Here is a 23,441-nt window from a genome sequence, read left to right as displayed (position 1 = left end):
TCTTTCTCTGCCCAGTGACTCACTGGTTATTAAGGCACATCACTCGTGACATGCCATGTCAAGATATATGAGAGAAAGAATGAGCAGGGTAAATTAGGGGTAATAACGCTGAAGAATGGGAATATGAGGCAGGGGCAAATATATGCTGGAATCGGAGGGCGGACGTGGTCAGTTACATGTCAAGATGTATGAGAGAAATAATGAGCGGGATAAATTAGGAGTTGTAACGCAGGAGAAATTCAGGTTTGGAATATGAGGTTGGGGCAAATGTAATTACGTTGGAATCGGAGGGCAGCCGTGGTCACCTTCTCAGATCTTTCCCCCAGATAAACTTGAGTACTGGTCATGCGATTACTTTGAGACAGGAACTGTCTGTAAGCAATTGGAAAAGGTTGAATATGTAGTTCATCAGAATGGATGTATACTCTGCATGTTAGGTTTTGTCAAAATGGAGAGATGATGACGCATTCTTGCTGAAAATCGTACACACTGCACACATACACATTATTGGCATAATGAGGTACACACAAACGCAAGTCTGGTCTGAAATTTGGTTCAAACGTGTCAGTTACTTCTCGTCATGTTTGTAACATGAAGGCATTTAAAGAGCCATCCTTTTCATTTGTGTTTAGAGTACATTCCTACAATGAAATTCTTCCAAACTGAGATACAAAAAATAAAATGATCAAGCTTAGAATTTATCTTCATTTATCGAAAACTCCATGTTCTCTTTAAATTGTACGGTCTCATATCCGTCTGGATATGAATTGGCTGGTTATTACATAGTGTTACATTCTGTCAACGACTTGTAATTTCTTGCAATAATTTGCCGCTCTATTTGTCATATCTTATCACTAGAAATTATCTATATAAACTGATATCAAGAAAGATGTTTTTTCCCTTATTTTAGAACAAGGCCAGTGCGAGAGATATTGTTTTTGTTTTGTTTTTGTTTACTTATTCATGACTAATTATAATATAGTCTCTTAAACCTGCTTCGAATATTGTGGAAGGCCTGTTTTAATAAACATTTAATGATGATGATCTACTTACATGGCACTGCCTGCATTATATTAAAATATTACATCTTGTGTGCAACGTGCATTGGAGATTCTCACAGTCACGAAACAAACAACTTCTGTGCGGGAAGAAAATGGAGGGAGGAAAAGGGGGGAAAGAGATATAAGAAAGAAATAGAGATGAAATTGTATCTGCCTCTTGGCTTTCCTGATCCACATTAGAAATGTCATGATAACACATTACTTTCAACCGCATACAATAATCAATTCATTTGTGGTGAAAATATAGCATTAACCCACATATTCCTCGTAATTATGTCAAAATCAGTTGGTTTGATTATTGAAATTCTCACAAGTTATTCGATTTTTCTTGAAACAGTTGCACATCATTCTCATATCACAACTTTTATTTCTTTGTCTCTCCCCCCTTTTTTTTTCTTCGATCGGATATATTGTATTTCTATCATTATCTTCAGCTTGAGCCAAGTTATTCTTTTGGAGTCTAGTTCTCACTATATTCACACCCACTACGCTTCAATTTGCTGATAATACTTGTGCGTGTGTGTGCGTTTGTGAGATCTTTTTCATTATCTTGATGAGGATGCCATAATAAAGATTGCGATAGACAGTCTTGAGTCCCATCTCCGTACTTTGTCTAATCAAACACGTGATGAATTCATTACACTCATGTGTTTTTCATTTTAACTTAATGATGCCATAATTCAACACGCTGTGAACTTCATGCGCATCTTTTAACTTAATTGCTCGATGTTTCGTGATGCTTAACCAATCTAATCTATAGCCAAGAACTTGCTAGAAATTCCTTTCAACATGAATTATTTTAGAGTCAAAGAGAGTGATAGAGCTTTGGAAAGGGTAAATAATAATGTGAAGAGAGAAACGCAGGGGGCGGAGAGGACAGTATAGAAAGTGTAAGAGAGAGGCAGACAGTCAGGGTGAGGGATGGTGGTAAAAGACGTCGAAAATTAACTATAGAGGTACATGTGCCAAACAAGAAATGCAGTTGACGTCCACAAACGAGTAACACTAAGTTGTATTAATTGGACATTTTATGAAATTGATGAAACGTAAGTGGCATTAAAAGACAATGGAGCGTGTATTTCAAGGACATTTGTCATCCAAGTTAGATTATTATATTCATAAATATGCAGACCATATCTCAGATTCTTATTGGCGATTTCACCGTTGCAATGATGTACAAAGGGTGTCGAATAGACCACAGGTCTTATCTTTCTTACTTGTCTAATAAAACACGTGATAAATTAATGTAACTAGTCTTATCACTTACACTCTATATAAGGAATTAAAATGAGATCAAGCATATAAGGGGAATACGTTAGAAAATTGATGTCAATTTCAAGTGAAATGTTAGGTGTGCAGACATGGGATCCACTTTATAAACACTATGTTATCGAACATTATCCTGATATCTATATTCAAATAAATAGGCATATTTCATCTCTGTCGCATTACGAAACGGGCATTGTCGGCATGAGATCCCGAAGTGGAAGCCGATACCAGGTTTTAGCTTGCCTGATATTTCATCAGTTCCGTTACCAGAGATCTACAGCTTTATGAAATCCAAGCAGAGTTCTGCTACCCCCCCCCCCCCGTCTCAATTTCTCTGGATTTACAAGATACATAATGTAATCACAGACTATTAGACGGAGCATATGATATTTTCATGTAGCAGGGTTCAACTTAAATTATGTGAATAGCATATACGTCTATGTGCAGTGGTGGATACATGATCACTATTTTGCAAGGGGAGGGGCAAAGTGTGTTCAATCCCACCTAATTGTTACCAGATCGCATCTACAATTTAAATTGTTTTGAGTTACGAATAGGACTTACGAATCCAGGAGCAATTATGACCTATAAGGACGCATCAATAATACTGTAAATCTCTATGAATTATCTCTATTTGGGAGAATGATATAAAAGAGAACACGATTTCTGATCACGAAGTAACTTCAGGAAGCATTATTGAATCTTGTGTGCTGTCAGCATTTGCAATCAGCCGTGCAGCATATGAAATGTGCCGAGGTACTCATTGTGTAGCTGTTTCAATTACTTCCCAAACAAATGGAAACTCGCAGACGGTTATTATGCTAGATTCGGTGAGAATTTATCATCTTGATCCTCAGGCTTTGTGTCCCAGGTCATTGGTTTATGGTACGAGAAAGAGATGAGGAGAGAGATAAAGATGAAACAAGCGAGAAGTAGAGGGCAAGGGAGACAGAAGGAAGGAAAGAGAAAAAGAGAAAGAGGGGGCCAATAGGCATAGAGAAAAGATATAAAAGTAAGAAACATTTCGAATAGAAGTAGAATTTTCTGAGGTTCTTAATAAATGATCAATATTTTTATGGTGGAATAATAAGATTTACAGTTCTTACCGAACATGATATAAGACACACAGAAAAATGTAGTGAATTTAAATATTTGATTGTAATATCAATTTAAGAGACTCAAACAATTACAAGAAATAAAAAGAAAGTGAGAGATATCATTTTGACCACAACAAAATTGAGAAAGAGAAAGAAATATAATTTATAGAGGATAGAAAGACAGATAAAGATATTGATTAACAGGAAGAGAGTGGGAGGGAGAGTGAGAGAGAGAGAGAGAGAGAGTGAGAGAAAGAGAGAGAAGAGAGAGAGAAAAAACTAGCAAAAGAATAAGACAAATGAATGGAAAGAGAGATACAAAAAGATATAAAGAGAAAAAGAAAGAGAAAGAGAGTGAGAGTGGGAAAGAAGAAAAGTTGCGAGAAATCATGAGCAAGAAATAATACTGGTAAAAAGATGCATGCCTGTAGGGAAAAGTATGAATAATCGATGATAGCGGATTATGTTTTCACCATACCTCTGGTGTTGTGGTTATTTTTCCGGTCATTTGCCGTCTGAAGAGATTTTCTAAGGCCGACGTCAAGAAATGCGAATATTGAGTAGTTTTCTCTTTCTAGTATTTGTCTAGTCCACTTGATATGCTGCGTATTCATTTTCTCTATTTTCAACGCCTTTCAAACTTGTCTATCCCTTTGAATGATAAGGGGGCCAGGGGTTTGTTTGTCACATTTGGATGAAATGAAGCTACAATATGCTCTCACTTTTTTATTCTTTTTATCCATGTAATTTTTCCGTCCATTTTTTGTGTTGATGTAGAAAGCTGTATTATCACATGATAAAGTCGTTTTTCTTTTTTTTTTAGGTGGTATGTATAATTACTGTTCATAATCACCTCTTAGATTCGTCAGAATTTTATTCAGTTTTTGTCTTTTTTACATTTTCTTGTGAAACAGATATCTACAGATCGGCAATTGTATTTTCCTTCAAAGTTGACCCAGTGATAGATCCTTGTCAGGGTCATTTGTAAATATGTGACGTCATCTAGGCGCCATTTTGTTAGTTTTGCATATCTCCTATACAAGAAATAAAATAATAATTTCATATCATGACACTTCAAGTAATTGCGCAGCATATCAACCAATCAAATACACGCGTTATGTCCACGTGACCGCTCATGCGCCAAATAAACAGATTGTCTCAAATTAATTTTGCATATAGTTTCAGGCCATTTTGAGCATTATGTTGTGAAAAATTCCCGCACACGCGCACGCGCGCGCGTATGTTTTGCGTCTGCCAATGAATGCTAAAGACACCGTTTTACTGATCACATAATTTGAGTTCCTGATCCTATTCTTGACAATTGTAACGCATTAATAGACTCTTTAATTTGAACATTCAATCCCAAAATAGCTTTAAAAGTGCTAAAAATGGCAACAACAAAAATGTAAAAAATGGCCGAATTTGAACCTGCCATATATAGATCCTCAGAATGGCCGATGACCCCCAATTTCTTTTGAATAATCTGAATGGGCTTTAATTGTAAATGTGGTTTCATGCATCATGTTTGCTTAACAAAGGTAATGACTTCATCGTATTGCAATTAACTAAAATTAAGATCTTATAATTTTAGTTAATGACGTAATAATTCTCAATGTTCTTTTGACAATGTCTCGCTTGTTTCTTCTCGATTTTCTACCTAATATTGATATTGCTGTAGCTGAAAGTTTGCGGTACGAGAAATTTTCATTTACTTTTTATTTAGACAATGGAATCAAATTCAAATTTTAGAATTAAAGGTACAAGTCAAAATTTGCCTTAGCGCTATTGTAGCCCCTTTCATCTATAACCTCGAGTTGAGTTTTATTCTATGGAACAATGATTGGCATGCTGCATTATATTACGAAAAAAAAGTTAGTAGTGTTATGACATTATACTATTTAAATGAGTGCATACCACCTATACAAGTATAATCTCTGATTTCAATTAATTTTCAATTGAATATGATTTTGACCAGGAGTCAAGTTGATCATAGAAATGTTATGAGTTTACTTAAAGATGTGTGGTATCTATCCACAAGCATTCTTAATCGTTCTTTTTCATTTTTATTTAAATAAAATAATACAATATTTTATAGAATATTTAATAGAGAATAATGGGGAAGGGGTAGGAATTGGCTTGCGAATATCTCAAGAAATAATTATCGTGATCATATTTTGAACGTAGGTGAATGAGTAGATAAAATAGAGCGGAGCTCTGGGTTTAAAAGAAATCATGCTGGACTTTATAAAAAAAAATATCACCCCCCCCCCCCCCAAAAAAAAAAAGGAAAAGAAGAAAAAGAAGATAATAATAATAATACAAATAAAAGAGCAAAATACAAACAAAACAAAAACAAAAAAACAAAAAGCATGAACGTGTGTTTTGTTAATATTTCGAAAAATAGAGACGGATGAGCGCGAAGAGTGCTGATGGGGGTTGGCCATCGTCTAACGCTGGACATGCTCTCAAGAGTTCAACAGAGCAGTGAAATTAGACGTCTCTGGCGTGAGGAGTATGAATAATCAATAAGCATTTATCATCGTGCTCTGTTTATTATAAATTATTTTGTCGGCTTGTTTTCTGATCGCCCTGTAGGCTACACGATTGGCTGTTTGGTCAGGAATGTAAGAGAAATATATGCGAAGTTTTGTGATTTTAGCGTCAGTTTGATGGGTCAAATGGTACTAAATATGGATTTGTAAAACAAATATAAATCGGAGATTGCTGTGATATATAGTTATATGCACACATAGTCATGTGAAAGAATGCTTCAGAGACCCCAGAGTGTCATGAAAACGACCTTGAAGCCTATCATTAATGCAATTAACACTCACACACACTCACACGCACACACACCACACACCCACACAGACTGACGCGTGTTCTCGATTTGGCGAAAATACTCTATCATTCCCACACACAAACACGTACATGACATACATACACGCACACGCACACCCGCGTACATGACATACATACACGCACACGCACACCCGTACACACACATACACACACACATACATAATCTTCTCTTTCTTTCTCCTGTTACCTATCTCTCTCTCTCTCTCTCTCTCTTTTTTTTCTCTCTCTTTCTTTCTCTCTCTCTCTTTCTCATACGCCTGAAGAAAGCAGCTTTAAAAAACACCACGGGGCATTCCCTCTAGCATTCCCTCTTCAAATCAAGAATAATCGATTTAGAATTTGTCTTTTACTTCAATCAAGTAAGAGCATGCTAACCGAATCCAGCATCGTAATTCTGTTTTTTCTATTTGTTAATTAGTTTGGTAAATTAGTAAATGAACACCGCGCATTGAAAGGGATGTTGAAGAATCCCTGATAAAACTGTTTTATCATTATTTGCGAACTCATATTAAGTGATGTTCGAAGTTTGTTTGTGGTTAACCTTTAATCCTCTTTTTCTTTATTCCACCGTATCCATATCACGTTCTCATTTCATAATGCTTGTAGATCAGGCCAGGAATATTAATTTAGTATTAAGTAAAGTTAAAACCCCACTGTACTACTTGTAGCTACTTGCTCCCTCTATTATAGAAAACAATGCCTAAGCGTTGCCCGTTGGTCCTCCATGATCCTCTTTTTCTTATGTTAATTGAGAACTGAGTTAATGAGATAGCCACCTGTCAGTGACCACCCTGGGTGGTCTAATCCCTCCAGGCTAAAATAGTACAGACGGGCTTTAAGTTAAGAGCTAACCAAGAATCCGAGAAGAAAATAAAAGATCCTTTCTTTATTCCACCGTATCCATATCACGTTCCCATTTTATAATGCTTGTAGATCAGGTCAGGAATATTAATTTAGTATTAAGTAAAGTTAAAGCCCCACTGTACTACTTTCTTATGTTAATTGAGAACTGAGTTGATGAGATAGCCACCTGTCAGTGACCACCCTGGGTGGTCTAATCCCTCCAGGCTAAAATAGTACAGACGGGCTTTAAGTTAAGAGCTAACCAAGAATCCGAGGAGAAAATAAAAGATCCTATTCAAAACCTTTAATTTACTGACTCCAGCATTGATTTTTGTATTTAATCTTATCATGATACTTACACAAACTGTACATACAATCCACTGCGTAAAACCTGACCTCTCAGCAATAGGAAACATTAACTGAACAAACTGTTTAATCACTGAGGTAAATAAGATAATTTGCTTGATGGGAGTTAGAGTTTGATCTAGTTAATCTCTATAACCTTTGCTACTGAGTCCGTGTTAGTTTGAGTTTAACGCCATACGGCAATCTAATGGTTTGCCCAATCCTTGAAACTGGTGTATTCATTAGTTGTATTGTCTTGTGGAGCTCAAGTTGAACATAATATATAATATATATATATATATATATATATATATATATATATATATATATATAAATTTGTTATATATATATATATATATATATAAATATATATGCCCTTAAATCTGGACAAAACAACTTAGATATCGGTAATAAAATCTGACTGGTAATTTTATCATGAGTCCTTGCACTTGCGAAAAACTCTATAATAAACATGTATATTAATTTGCTTGAGGCACCATCTTATGCTAATATTATTTCCAATTGCTGTGTATTTTCTTGGAAATGCAAAGCAATTACATAGTTTTTCTCTTTGCAATATTTGTCCGTGTTGCATGCCGCCCTTTTACGGGTTGTAGACATGTTTCCCCTTTATCTCACATTTTACAGAATGTATTTTCATAAGAAATGCATTTTATCGGTGATTCGAAGCACCTTTCAGTAATTTATTTACTTTGTTGCCGGGTAGTATCAAATCAATTAAGTTTGATTTCGTTGGTTATCAGGCGGTGGAGTAACGTGGGCCTAGCATTATTGAGGGGCGTAGGTCTCATGGGGGTACCAGTGGCAGTCCTACTCCGTTAATGAAATTAATGAAATGCAAGAGAACAAGGCCGTTGAGTGTGTCTGGAGTGGTGGAGTGGGAAGCTCGTATTATCTTATTCATTCCCCTCTCTCTCCCTGTCTCTCCCTCTCCCTCTCTCTCTCTCTCTCTCTCTCTCTCTCCCTGTTTGCTATTTTATGTGACAATTGTCCACATGCCCCTGTTTTTTCACCACTATCTTATACTGCTTTATGTTTGTAGCGCGGTGAGTTGGAGTCTTTGTGACTTTGGCACGTTTCGTTCAAATCACACTGAAATCTAGGTTAATGAATCTGGCAAAGAATTATCAATGGTCAACGTCTATTTTTCTTAAATGGAGGCCATTTGAGCACTTTGCAACGCCATATTCCCCATATTTTGTTGGTCTGACCAAACCATCTATATGACATGGCATAAACAATATACACTGTAAAAAAATTGGGCAATATTGTTCAACACTTTGCCCAACGTTGTGCCAATAGTCAATCCAACCATCTATTGGGCAATATTTTCGTATTTTGCCCAACAGCTGGTCAAGATTTTCCCAACAAGTGGGCTACCGTAGTCGGGCAGTTGAAGGGTCATATCTTTGCCCAAATTTTGGTCAAAATACGAAACAATTATTATGCACGAGTGAAGTAGGGTACTTACGTTTACCAATACCACTGGGCAAAATATTGCCCAATAGATGGTTGGGTTGACTATTGGGACAACGTTGGGCAAAGTGTTGAACAAATATTGCCCAACCTTTTCACAGTATAGAATCAGTTCAAGCCAGATAATCTCGAAAATGCAATGCCACAATGTTATTCTTAGTTGCCATCCTCATAAAAGAATTGAATTAAAAGCATTTTGAATGATACTATCCTGAAAACAAAAACACAAAGTGTATACCATCGTCTACCTCTGAAGGAGTTTTCTAGAGGTATTCGGCTTTAAATTTGTTTCACAAACCTTAAAGCTTGAGCCATGTGGAGTTATTATGCAATTCCATATCTCGGGTAGCCTAGAATCGCGGTTGTATCGCGCATCCCGGACAGGGTTACGCTTAACTAACGAACGGTCCAAGTCATAATCCGCATTAATAAGATTTCGAGAAATATAAGCAAGCAGAGTTCCTCCGGGCAAGGTTCTGGTGCGTCATGCTTTAATCAACTTACGTAATGTAAGGTATCAGTCTTCCTAGATCACGCAGGAATACTGCGTATATTTGTTTTAAATTGTTTTAATTTCGTGGATTAATTACTCCTTAGTGTTTAACTTGATGAAAAGTAAATATTGAACGTTATCCATAAATAAGCCACGAACGTGGTTTGCAGATACTGTTCGTGGATGATTATCTTTCATTATCCGATAAAACATTTTATTTATAAAACATCGGTAGAGCACTAAACTTTCCTTACATGGATATTTTATAGCTTTTTTGTGTTTTCTTCTTCTTGTGTTTCGTTCTTGATATTATTATTATTATAATAATTATTGTTGTTATTACTATTATCATCATTTTATTATAACTAGTGCTATTATTGTTATCATCGTTCGTTTTTATTAGAAAAGTAAATATTATCAACCCAGATACATTTTCAGCACACCAAGCAAATCGTAAGACTACACGCTATTCAATTCGGATGTTACTGAAATAATCATCTATTGTAGAATATACGTGTAATGCTAATTCGATAAGCAGAATGCAATCATCGCCGCCTATCTGGGTCTCCATATTTACGTTGCTTGGAAGATGACTATGTTCTCATCGCGATATATCAAATCCAGATCGTCACCCCCTGAAGAATTCTCCGAAATACGATTCATTTTCGTTTCCTTGACGTCATCCGCGAAATAGATGAATGCGGTCGATGTCATATCGGTGCCGTATATCGTTGTTCTTTTCTACCGTATGATATATTCGTTCGCCTAGAAGTTATAGCTGTAGATATAAGGTGCCGTAGAACATTTTTTTCTTGACATGTTGTGAAATGTTGTTTGGAAATATTATTTCATGTCTGGTATAATAATATTTCAACGATCATTGACCGTATCCTACGAGTATTTTCCCTTTTCTTTCTTCTCCCTGATGAGCCATCTCATCTAAAATAATCAGTGTCTCATTCTAAGTTTTACACAACCATTGATTTTTTAATGACATCTTATTTTATTTTAGTATAGTAATACAACTTAAAACGAACTTACATGGTTCATAAAGCTTAAAAGTATTATTTAAAGTGTCCCCTGCAATCGTGGACCTTATCGCTTTATCACTTTTGAAACATACTCCGTTTCTCAGAGTCTTGGAGATCTGCCTTGAATATTTGTTATTATTATATTCATGAATTACCTCTTTACCCATATTAGTGGTACTAGAAAGAGAAATAGTGCTTTTCGCGTCATAAGTAAATAGCACTTGCGTCAAGTAAAAGGCGCCATTTCAAATACGGCTGCACCTGTCTTGGAACATCAAATTATCGTATTATCACTCTTCTGACCATCTCTCACTGTCTTTTGTCTACGTCCAATCTCTCTCTCTCTCTCTCTCTCTCTCTCTCTCTCTTTCTCTCTCATTTTACTTTCGACCTTTCCCCTAATTTCTTTGTCTCCCGTTTATTTCTTTCTAATTTTTCGTGTCGTTCTGGGCATCTGGTGCCCGCTTCGACGCCGCAGTTGGCCGGCAGAGTGCCTGCACCTGTTCTTCAGCTTGTATCGGGTGTCACTCATGTTCAATCCAAACTGCCACTGTCCCGTCTCTCCTTCTTAATCCTACTAGTACTTTCAGATGCAACCATGTTTACAATCGAGTTTGTCTCATCAACTTTATGAAGTAGCCAGTCGTCTTCGATTTCAAGCGATGTTGCATGTCGAGATCGAGAGAGAAAGAGAGAGGGAGCAAGACGCAGTGTCATGCTGCGATGGTATGTCTATGTTATGTCCATAGGATGTCCCAATCAATTTACGCAGTCTTGATCAATTGGAGATATGAAATAATTAGCATTCTAAATCTGTTTTATGAGATGTATATCAGCCATACAAACCTTCTAGTGGGGTCATGCTACCATCATTTAATCATGGGCATCAAGCAACGGAGGGGGGGGGGGGGGGGGCTTTATACAGGGAGTCATGTCCGTCAACGTTTTAGAGTCAATAACGACCCATTATAATTTAGTTCAAGCGTCTCTTTATGGGGAAGGAGGAAGGGGAGGAGGAGGGGATGCGCTTTTTTTGTCACATTTTCAACCCTATGAACTATGTCTGCAGCCTATATTCTTTGGAAATGACGTAACTACTTTTCATGACGTCTGAACTCATTTGACCTCTTCTTTGACGTAATAACTGAAAAAGCAGTACTTTAATCAAATTCACTGGTTCTGTACGGTACATTATTTGGAAGTAGGTAGAGGTAGTGGGGAGCTTTTAACTTTGATATTCAACATCTTTGCTATAATTTCAAGCTGCAATTTCCAATATCGCATTCGTCACTTTTCTAATAATATGGACACGAACCTTCCTGACTTCATGACTTCCCCTCTTGCGGTCAGATTCTCAAGCTCGCAATTAATATGTTGTAGCTCGATGTAAAAACTCTCGAGTGAACTCAAAAACATGAAGGGAACAGCGGCATTTCCAATTCATAGGCAATCTATGTCTACCTGTAATGGTCCAATATGGCGCATGCATAATCACCGCCATTTCCATATAAATTCATTTACCGCCAAAACATTGTACAATATAAACCGGTTCTAGTTAAGCAGAGGCGATGGGCCTCCGTTAAGCCCACTCCGATGCGGTGAGTAAGCGAGTTACGAGCATGTTTTTCCACTCTGGCCCACGTCCTAAATTTGATTAAAGTCTAAGGTGAACGACTCGTGTTCTATCTGACCTGCCTGCATTATCGAAATTATACAGGTAGAGAAAAAATTAGAAAAACATAAACAAAACAAACTAAAGGCACATAAACTTAATTCATTGACTATACACGTTTGTTTTTTACTCGATTCTTTAGTAAATAATGTGGTGTTCTGTGCACCTCAAAATGCCGATTTGCTAAAAGGAGGCGTATACTGCATTTTACGTATTTTCTAGTACATGTTTATTTTGCATTTATTAAGAAATTAAGAAAAGGCGACACAGGTGTAGTGTAATGAAAATACCAAAATATCAATAACCATACAAACTATTTATTATATTTTTTACAGAAAAATGTGGAGGAAAGGAAAAACATACCAATATCGTTCGAATGATTTCTACCAAAATAATGAACAAATAACATGGCCTAAAAAGTGGATGTATTTTCTATTATGATAACAAACCCACAATCAGGGCAAAATGTCAAATTCAACATTTAACAACAAAAGTCCAAAATGTCACAGTACTTTCATGGATAGAATTGCCTTATTATTTTAGTCCGACTATAGTCCCATCCTATCTTCAGATATTCTGTTCATGATGACATCACTTTTCGTGCCCCAAATGTCGAAACAATGATCAAAGGGATACATCCAGTGAGAATTGCTGTGAGTAAGATCTCATTTCTCAGCAACGTTATATACTATCGGCACTGGAAATGAGATTTCTCTCTCGCTCCACTGAGTTCAATTTCCCCGCATATGGTAAACAGTCTTCTAAATTGTCCCCGCGGGTTGAAAGGGACTCACGCGACCCGCCAGCATGAACACTATAATGTATTCATACCATTATAAAAACTCTCTCTTTGAATTCATATACAATGTACTCTATACCCTCATTTTTGGATACCAAAAGTGGGTACTGCTGACCTAGGTGTGTATTGTTTTCTCCGATTTGTGATATGTAATGTTCACACTTTAAGTGATTTGTTCTTCTGAATTCTCTGTTGTTCTGTGACAAAAGTAGTAACTTTGGACATAAAAATGATAATCAACATTACTATACGCGTATAATTATGATTTCAAATACGTCTTTAATGTTTAAGTGTGCGTCGGACATGAAAGATGTTGTACGTTTAAAACAAGTGGAAGTAAATATAATCTCAATTTTTTTTATTTGCTGCTATTTTCTTAAACAAACTCCTGTGGATTGAGTTTACGATATGAAAGCTAAATCATTCTAATGAGGTTTATTGCACGCAGCAGCTGTATAATGTACGGTACCGTACCATTATATAAATAATTTGTTTTTGTACGCTACCATGAACGATCAACGTCAAAGCCAAGAAAGAAACATGCGAGTCATATCCCACTGTCATGAAACTGTCTCCATGATGTATTTTGTAAATCAATTTCACACACACATTCAATCACTCCCGCGGGATGATAATGCACGCTGGCGGTCGTTTGAGGTTGAGAGTGAGCAGAGCGGCGCGCGTACCGCTTTCGTGCTATCTATATGGCGTTTTTTGTTTTATGATGGAGTGAAATCGTATACAGAACACGTGATTAGTGGCGCCGGATAGCTTTCGGTTGCATTTCTGACAATGGGGCTCTTTCAGCATGTTCCAGGGAGCTCCCAAACATGGCGTGTGGATTACTGAACGGTCATGTATTGGACTTACACAGTTTAACATGCAGTCTGGTGTATCTTTCAAACACGTATTTCCTATTCCCCCCCTCTCTTTCTGTGGTTATATAGCACCGTAGATTTCTCCGAATTCAAAACTTCTTTCCCAGAAAATCCGTATCGGTTGAACCTGTTCTTATTTTACGATGGTTACTGCTATCCACATTATAGTTTACATTTGTTTTGTTTTTTGTTTTTTATTTTTGTTTGGGGGTTTGTTGGTTTCTTTTACCTGACTGCTAAGAGAGCATGATTGTGTATATGCCTGTATTAAGTAAGCAAAAAGGGGACCTCCAGGGGACTTGGTAATAGGGGTTTAAATGCCTTACCGAGGTGCATTAGCGCATTGACTTGGTTTCGAACCCGGGACCTCCCTAAACGAGACCACTGCCTTACAACTGCACCTCCTCATGAATTCTCTATTTTACTCTGTCATTCTACATTCGTTATAACCTACATTATGACGACAGAATTAGTGTCAATCTAATTAAATGGAAATCTAACCTTAATAGCAAACTACTCTATAAAGGAAAGTATTTTTTTTAAAGGAAACAAGAAGAAGAAATCGACTGAATCGGTAAGGTCTCTGTGATCGTAGTGGCGGACAACTTTCCCATATGTTCCAAAACACTCAGAAGGGTTTTTTCGTTTTAGATGACCTATGATAATATGCTATCCATATATATTTTGTTTAGTGTCCCAATGAAAAAGGCACTTAGGAGAAAAACTGAAATTATTGATTTGTTTGTACACGACAAACCAGAGAATTATCCGCGACTACTTCACAATCCTATGACCAAATTATTGCCAATTTGAGATTCGCATAGACTTAGTGATCTCATATTTCAAACATTCATAACTTCCTTATTATTTGGTCCGATTTATTTTTAACTTTCGCCATTCTGTTTATTCTGCTTTCATACAAATGAACTTATTCCAAGGGTCGGAATGCCTTTGTTTTAAATGATGTTTAAATGTCTTTGCATTGGCAAATGAAAAACAAAATTATTTTAGCAACTGGTTGTCCTACCCATAAGATAGGCAATATTGTGAACTACCTTACGGAGAGGAGGAGAATATAATTCCACGGTATAAAATGTCAGTCCTGATGTCAGACATGTCATGGAATTCCCGCCACGTTTCTGCAAAGTAGGCCCCTAATGATAAAACAAATAAACATAACAGACATTGAATGTTAACAATTCTCAAATGGATTCTCGTGTCTTCGTTTTATCGCTGGTAATGTTCTACACAATTCAACGAAGGAATCGGATGATACAATATTCGGGATGGAAATAAAACAAATCCCTTTCTGCTGTTCTGCAAGTAAACTAAAGTACTTTGAATGCAAACGAGAACTATATTATACACGGAAAAAATCGCGAACACAAAGAAGCATGAGTGGCATGAAATCTTTGTATTCTGATCACATTCCCTAAAGTGAATTTGGGAACAGCAAGATCTCTGTATGAAGTCACACCCGGGGATTAATTGCCCATCACTGCTTCCAATGTCAACCTTTGATGTTGAACTTTGACCCTTGTTAACCTTTGATACTGTTCGACTCAGAGGGGGTGTCAACCGCATAATATGGCAGTGTTGAATCAGCTTGGTGTCAGCGCAGGAACGCAGTCTATATTACTTCCGATGGAAAATGTACTGTTGAGGAAAATGTCTTCACAGGTTGTGAAAAATGAATATTGAGCTTATGGATTTTTCTTGAATGATATCTATGATAAAATGCGAAGAAAATCAAGTCTTATTTATGTCAACAATCGGTACAAAATTGGAATGCGTTCAAGGGCTAAAAATAAAAATAAAAAAATAACTGAAGATGGTAAAATTTATAACGGATGTCACTGTACATGAGTAAGTTATTTTATGTGCCACTTTGGTTACATCTAAACAATTTTAAAGCCATTTTAACGCTTTGCCCCTGTCATGACATAATTTTGTTCATTGATAACGAATGGACTGATGATGACAGGGACTGATGATGATCCAGCCGGCGGCAAGGGAGGTGCCAAATAGGGGGCCCAATTCGTGAGAAAATATTTAGCGCCGGATCAGCCAGCCGGCGAATAAGCGGGGGGGGGGGGGGGGGGGGGGTAAGGAGCACTATTTTTTTGTTTTCTTCCTAATTCGTGAGAAAATATTAAGCGCCGAATCGGAGGGGCGGGTCCCGTCTTCTTTTTAATTAAAATAAGGGGTAGATTTACCTGTTTTGGGGCCCCCTCGCCCCCCCCCCCCTAGACGATGCTTTATACCTTTTACATTATACAGGTCCGATTTTGAAATAAATTATGGCAACTTCTGTCTATTTGAGAATTTGAGTTAAAAGTAAGCGGTGATAATAATACTAATTTCTTCGTCATAAATTACTTTAAACACACGAGCAATGAGGCTTTCAGAGGATTGTTGATATTGTGTGTTTGTATATTGCCCTCGCCTCTCAATACTAATTACTTTTTAATCAGGATTTATTCTCAACCAAATTTGATATTCCAGAATCTGTCTATTCGCAAGTCGCCTTTGTCATTATACAACCACGGCCAACCCTCCCTTAGGGGGGAGTTGATGATTCAAACAGGGAGATGGGAGGAACCTTTACTGTATATGATTAGACTGGAGTTTAGTGATGTAGATGGCGTAGCCTTGCGAAGTTGCGAACCCACCAATCGTCTAGTGTATCCCATCGTCATTGGCGGATCCGGGAAGGGACACGGGGAACACGGGCTCCAATAAGGCAAACCCTATTTTGCTCAGTGTCACATGGTTGTTCAGACAAGTCCCCCCCTCCCCCCGCTTTCCGCCAGAGAATTCCTGGACCCGCCACTGATCATTGCGTCATCGCCTCATCCGACGATGGTTAGTGTTGGTTCTTATGGAAATGAGGAGTCAAAACACAGATGGGGAAGAAGATCGTCTCGTGAGAAACTCCATAATTGTGAATATATTTGCATTTTTATGACGCCTTGTGCGGCACCTATTGAAATGTGAGAATATGACAATGACGTATTACGTGATTTATATAATAATAATGATAACTTCGATGATGTCTACCTTTGAATTGAATTGCTTTACGGACCATCAATATTAAACAAGAAAGATTAATCAGATAATGGAAATGTTATAACGGGACCTCTCTCTAATCACTATACAGGCCAATTTTTTTTAACGTCTGTTACGAATCGGATCTGCTTTATGTTTGCAAGAAAATTGTTCCTTGAGTAATTCTAGTTCTCAGGACAAAAAAACCCCTCCTAAATCCACAAGTGGGGGGAATACAATTTCGATCAAAATGTTCACATCAATGCATACATCAACATCAATCGTCATATACACTGACGAAAAACCGTCAACTTGTTTCTACGAACTTAAACTTGATAGAGGGCAGCAAATCGATTTTGGATGTTGAACTCTTTCAGCTGTGCATGGTCATATCAAATAGCTTACCTCCCATCAGTAATGTAGAAAGTATTCTTAACAAAAATAGATTTGCAGATGATTTGCTTTCGATTGGAAGTTTTGTTTTGAATAAATGAAGAGAATAAATGAATTCCCTAATACAAATCGATACAGATATAGACAGACTTTGATTTGTTTCCTCTTCGTTTTCTTTCAACTTTCATAAGCCATTTTTTATTATCTTTCCTCATCAGGATAGTAGGATTGAAAGCTTTCGTAAATAGGAAATTAATTAATTTTGTCTGTATAATTATGCAATTATAGGTCTATCATTGTTTGTTTCAATTCCGGATGATCATTATTTAGACCAGTGAAGGGCATACAATGTTGTTCTACTTTCGAGTTCAACATCTATAATTTATAAGATGCTCTAAGGGTATCTTTGCAAATTATAATGTTTCAAACATAGAGGGCTCCCTATAACTGGGTCGTGTACACGATTCGTTCTTTTACAAGTTGGTTTCCTAATCCACAGCGGATCCATGGCCGGGAAGCGAATTTTTTTTTCCCAAACAGGTTTACCTATGAGAGTAAAATCCTGCCTCCTGATTGGTTCAGAGGTATACGCGTCATGAATATTCACGAGCTGAGTTCACAGCACTGTGGCTGAGCTGCAGTACCTAGTATATGTATTACGCATGCGCGTGGACTTCAGTTTTGCTGGCCATTTACATGTTTAGGTGTACAAAATGTATGTGAGCTAGCTGTGGTGCGAGGGGATTTTTATTGGGGGAAGGGGGGGGGGGGGGTCTGTTTATTTGTGAACATTTCTGGTTATTCTGGTGCTTGGTTTATATAGTTTTACATTGCGGATTTTTTTCTCTCAAAGAGTTCACTTACAGTACACACACTAATATTCCAATTTCACACATACATACAAACACTATCTTTCTCTCTCTCTCTTTCTCTCTCTCGCTCTCTCTCTCTCTCTCTCTATAAACACACACCCACCCACCCTCATGTATTTACAAACACATAAGCAAAAAATGCACACACTAGCTGTCAAGAATACACAATAGACACACACAAGGGGTATGAATTGTCTTATCAGGATGGTCCGACATGAGATGGTTGGATGTGGGTCAAAGCCACTGTGTTGCTCTGAGCATGATATCTTGACAAACATTTAATATTATCACCCGTAACTGAAACCAACACACAATTAATATCACGGTATTAGTCTCTTTTTTTGTTCCACCAAGCTAATTTTTGCACCTTGCACAAATGCACTTCTCAACACGAAATATTTCACTAAATTTGTTTTGTTATTTTCACTCAAAATTAATTCAGCCATGCTCACTTTTAATCACTTCACTTATATCTTATTTAACATTGAATACAATGCAGTTACATGGGTTGTTCTTTTATTTTGTTAACTCGGCAGAGGCCACGGTCATGTTCAAGCATTTACGCTTACGACATGTGGTCTCCTGCTTTTTCCTTTTGAATGAAACTTTTATTTTAACTAGAAACAAATTTTGTCAAACTTACATGTTATTCATTATATTTATTTGTATGTTTCTTTGTATTGATATGAAAAAGTGGGAAAAAAACAAAACAAACACAAACATATCAGTGGTTCTGGTTCCTTTGTGACAGATGAACCTGGCCAAAGAAAACAAAGGACATAAAGTAATATATACAGGCTCTACACAATTTTGTCAAAGACAAGCTTTTATTATTAATATGCATACCACGTGCACATTACACAAGATTATCTAACTTAAATCAGAATCAAAACAATATTTAAAGGACATCCATTTCATTGCATTAATTTGAGCTTTCAACAATAAATACAAACAGCAGGTTCATAACCTTTGACCTACTTTCATGAATTTAAACTTGATATGACATGCACAGGATATGATTTTACATTTTCTGTTATTAAGATACAATCCCCACACACATTTATTTCACTGCCTCTGTCAACTAAATTTGAGACTCCATATATATTGCATGCATGTGTCACTGCTTTTGAGACTAATTCAGAATACATAATAACATAACCTACTGACAATTTCAAAGCATTAAAATAAAAAATAAATCCCAATTTTAATTAAAACCTGAACTCTCACTATTTATTCTCAGATTCGAAATTAGACATGAACACTCTATGTGCAAGAATTTAGCATGACCTTTCACATAAAAAAAGTAGTATGAACTTTTACCCAAATTATTTTCAAGATTTTGTTCTATTAATAATCTTTCTTTGTCAATACATTGAACATTCTAATTACAAGTATGTATTACACTTACTGAAATCTATGAAAAATGTCACCATTTTCTTAAATGAACAAAAGTTATCTTGAATGAACTAAAATCTAAATTAGCCAATTAGACATGAACACTCTATGTGCAAGAATTTAGCATGACCTTTCACATAAAAAAAGTAGTATGAACTTTTACCCAAATTATTTTCAAGATTTTGTTCTATTAAATAATCTTTCTTTGATGATTTAATTGGCTAATTTAGATTTTAGTTCATTCAAGATAACTTTTGTTCATTTAAGAAAATGGTGACATTTTTCATAGATTTCAGTAAGTGTAATACATACTTGTAATTAGAATGTTCAATGTATTGACAAAGAAAGATTATTAATAGAACAAAATCTTGAAAATAATTTGGGTAAAAGTTCATACTACTTTTTTATGTGAAAGGTCATGCTAAATTCTTGCACATAGAGTGTTCATGTCTAATTTCGAATCTGAGAATAAATAGTGAGAGTTCAGGTTTTAATTAAAATTGGGATTTATTTTTTATTTTAATGCTTTGAAATTGTCAGTATATAGTGTCAGTAGGTTATGTTATTATGTATTCTGAATTAGTCTCAAAAGCAGTGACACATGCATGCAATATATATGGAGTCTCAAATTTAGTTGACAGAGGCAGTGAAATAAATGTGTGTGGGGATTGTATCTTAATAACAGAAAATGTAAAATCATATCCTGTGCATGTCATATCAAGTTTAAATTCATGAAAGTAGGTCAAAGGTTATGAACCTGCTGTTTGTATTTATTGTTGAAAGCTCAAATTAATGCAATGAAATGGATGTCCTTTAAATATTGTTTTGATTCTGATTTAAGTTAGATAATCTTGAGAAAAGAAGTTTGAAGATATAAAGATTGAAAAGGACTTAGTCAGATATTCATGTTTAAATAAGAGATGAATCAGTGTAATGTGCACTTGGTATGCATATTAATAATAAAAGCTTGTCTTTGACATGTGTAGAGCCTGTATATATTACTTTATGTCCTTTGTTTTCTTTGGCCAGGTTCATCTGTCACAAAGGAACCAGAACCACTGATATGTTTGTGTTGTTTTTGTTTTATTTCCACTTTTTCATATCAATACAAAGAAACATACAAATAAATATAATGAATAACATGTAAGTTTGACAAAAAAAATTTCTGGTTAAAATAAAAGTTTCATTCAAAAGGAAAAAGCAGGAGACCACATGTCGTAAGCGTAAATGCTTGAACATGACCGTGGCCTCTGCCGAGTTAACAAAATAAAAGAACAACCCATGCAACTACATTGTATTCAATGTTAAATGAGATATAAGTGAAGTGATTAAAAGTGAGCATGGCTGAATTAATTTTGAGTGATAATAACAAAACAAATTTAGTGAAATATTTCGTGTTGAGAAGTGCATTTGTGCAAGGTGCAAAAATTAGCTTGGTGGAACAAAAAAGAGACTAATACCGTGATATTAATTGTGTGTTGGTTTCAGTTACGGGTGATAATATTAAATGTTTGTCAAGATATCATGCTCAGAGCAACACAGTGGCTTTGACCCACATCCAACCATCTCATGTCGGACCATCCTGATAAGATAATTCATACCCCTTGTGTGTGTCTATTGTGTATTCTTGACAGCTAGTGTGTGCATTTTTTGCTTATGTGTTTGTAAATACATGAGGGTGGATGGGTGTGTGTTTATAGAGAGAGAGAGAGAGAGAGAGAGAGAGAGAAAGAGAGAGAGAGAGAAAGATAGTGTTTGTATGTATAGCCTATGTGTGAAATTGGAATATTAGTGTGTGTATTGTAAGTGAACTCTTTGAGGAAAAAAAATCCGCAGTGTAAAACTATATAAACCAAGCACCAGAATAACCAGAAATGTTCACAAACAAACAGACCCCCCCCCCCTTCCCCCAATAAAAATCCCCTCGCACCACAGCTAGCTCACATACATTTTGTACACCTAAACATGTAAATGGCCAGCAAAACTGAAGTCCACGCGCATGCGTAATACATATACTAGGTACTGCAGCTCAGCCACAGTGCTGTGAACTCAGCTCGTGAATATTCATGACGCGTATACCTCTGAACCAATCAGGAGGCAGGATTTTACTCTCATAGGTAAACCTGTTTGGGAAAAAAAAATTCGCGGCCGGGAAGCGTTATTTTTTTCTGCGGCACAGATTGGGGTTAAGTGCGTGTTGAGCCTATGGGAAAGTTTAGGGTTAGGGTTAGGGTTAGGGTAGGGTTAGGGTTAAATCAAGACATCTTTTTTTAAAAAGCCCCAATCTGTGCCGCAGAAGAAAATAACGCGGCCGGGAAAGGAGGACTAAGAGAAGAGAGAAAATTGAAATAGGAAGGATAGAGAAATATAAAGGAAGATGTAGAAAGAAAAAAAGAAAAACAAGAGAGAGAGAGAGAGAGAGAGAGAGAGATTATTACACCCTCGGAGATTTAAAATCTGTAAATTATCTCATTTATTTTATCCATCAAGTTTTTTTCTTCTTCAGAATTGGAACCCCCCCCCCCCCCTCACTTATATCAAACGGCTCGGATAACTTGAATGTTTGTGAGCATAATTATTTGGCTATAACGATCATCACCATCCGACATCCATGCAGTTGAAATCGAACAGACTAAAAAGAAAGAAAAAACGAACCACGAAGGGCTCATTTGGGCTACGTATCACAATATTTTTATAATCTTTACAAAAAATACTCGGGTTTAGTCCCTTCGTCAGCCATCCACTTGCAACTTTCTCCACCTCCATCCAAATTCAAAATGAAATTTCCCCGACAAGGAAACAAACGTACATAGGGCCAGAGACGGCTTTTCTGCGGCACAGATTGGGGTTAGGTGCGTGTTGAGCCTATGGCAAAGTTTAGGGTTAGGGTTAGGGTTAGGGTAAGGGTTAAATCAAGACCTCTTTAAAAAAAAAAGCACCAATCTGTGCCGTAAATTTTTTTTTTCAAGCACCCGAAAAGTGCCACTTTTTACATAGGAAAGTGCCCCTATTTACAATGCAATAGTGCCCCTTTTACTTTGACAAGTGCCCCTATTAATTTGTAAAAGTGACCCTTTTATTTGGACACGTGCCCCTTTTCCTTCGACAAGTTCCCATTTTTCTTTTGCAATAAGTGCCCATTTTCCATTCTCATAAGTGCCATTTTTAATCTCTAGTAAGTGCCCCTAGTTAAGTACGACAAGTGCCCCTTCCCCTTTTAATACCAACCCCCATTTTAACTTGGATAAGCGCACTTTATATTTTCACACGTGCCCTTTTCCTTTCTATTAAGTGCCCCCTTTCCTAATGATAAGTGCCCCATTAAAAAAAAGAGTCCCTTCCCCTTCTCATAAGTGCCCCTTTTCTGGTAAATGACCCTTTTCATGTACGAGAAGTTACACCTTTTCACTTCAGATAAGTGCCCCCCTTCACCTTCGATAAATGCCCCTTTAAAATCTGATCGGTGCCCATTCAAATATTGAAATCATCCCTGATAATTGTAATCACAATGTAGGGGTATATACCAACGTTAAAAAAAATGGTATATTTTCGCTTTGAGATTTCCCTTTGTAGGTGCCCTTTTGTTTCTCCAGAAAGCGCCCTTTTTCTTGGTGCCCCCCCCCCCCCACTTTGGAAGTCGCTCGGCTGCCCCTGCATAGGGCCTTCTCCATCTAGAATATCAGGGAAAAAGTGAGGATGGGACAAAGTTGCTATATAATTATCACGGTCTATTTCGTTACTATATTTGCCTTCATATCAATCTAATCATGACATAATAATGAAAAGAAAACAAGTTTTTAATATAGGTCAAATTATATCTCACCTCGTAAAACCTAGAGTCCGTGCACTGTACATACATCCCCTGTCTGTTGGTTATATCAAGAAG

Source organism: Strongylocentrotus purpuratus, unplaced genomic scaffold (genome assembly GCF_000002235.5).
Source record: "Strongylocentrotus purpuratus isolate Spur 01 unplaced genomic scaffold, Spur_5.0 spur5_scaffold_6, whole genome shotgun sequence".
NCBI classification, from domain to species: Eukaryota; Metazoa; Echinodermata; class Echinoidea; order Camarodonta; family Strongylocentrotidae; genus Strongylocentrotus; species Strongylocentrotus purpuratus.
The sequence above is the reverse complement of the archived record's forward strand: the minus strand, read 5'-3'. Positions refer to the sequence as shown.